The sequence below is a fragment of the Sinocyclocheilus rhinocerous genome, unplaced genomic scaffold, assembly GCF_001515625.1.
Source record: "Sinocyclocheilus rhinocerous isolate Xijiao unplaced genomic scaffold, SAMN03320098_v1.1 scaffold1441, whole genome shotgun sequence".
Taxonomy (NCBI): Eukaryota; Metazoa; Chordata; class Actinopteri; order Cypriniformes; family Cyprinidae; genus Sinocyclocheilus; species Sinocyclocheilus rhinocerous.
In genome coordinates, this window is record NW_015654063.1 from 2081631 (window position 1) to 2081981 (window position 351).

At 47.3% G+C, this 351-nt stretch overlaps 1 protein-coding gene across 1 annotated transcript in view; it reads left to right on the plus strand.

The window, feature by feature from the left end:
• The window catches only part of myo16 (myosin XVI), a 194543-nt gene that overhangs the window by 82245 nt on the left and 111947 nt on the right, over positions 1 to 351 (plus strand). The window lies entirely within an intron of this gene.

Consider the following 351-nt stretch of genomic DNA (forward strand, 5'->3'; position numbering starts at 1 on the left):
CTGAAGAAGTGGAGCGTGCGCGAGAGAGAGCACTTCTATCAGCGCGATTCCGCCTATCCCGCCTTCACTAACTTTAAGTTAATCGACGACAGATTGTGACTCCCAGGAAAAACAGGACATCTAGTCACCTTATCCCTACCCCTTCGGGTGCTGAGGCCATTGTTTCAGATCGCTAGTTCGCATTTTGGTAGCCTATCCATCCACTGCCATACTGAGAGTAGATATGCAAATGCCCCTTATCCGATTGCAATCCAATGACAAGGACGCGCATTTTGAAGGACAAGACAGTAGCCTATAGGATGTATTTTGAATGTCCGGTAGTCCTCAAATAACATTATAGTCCCGTCTCGT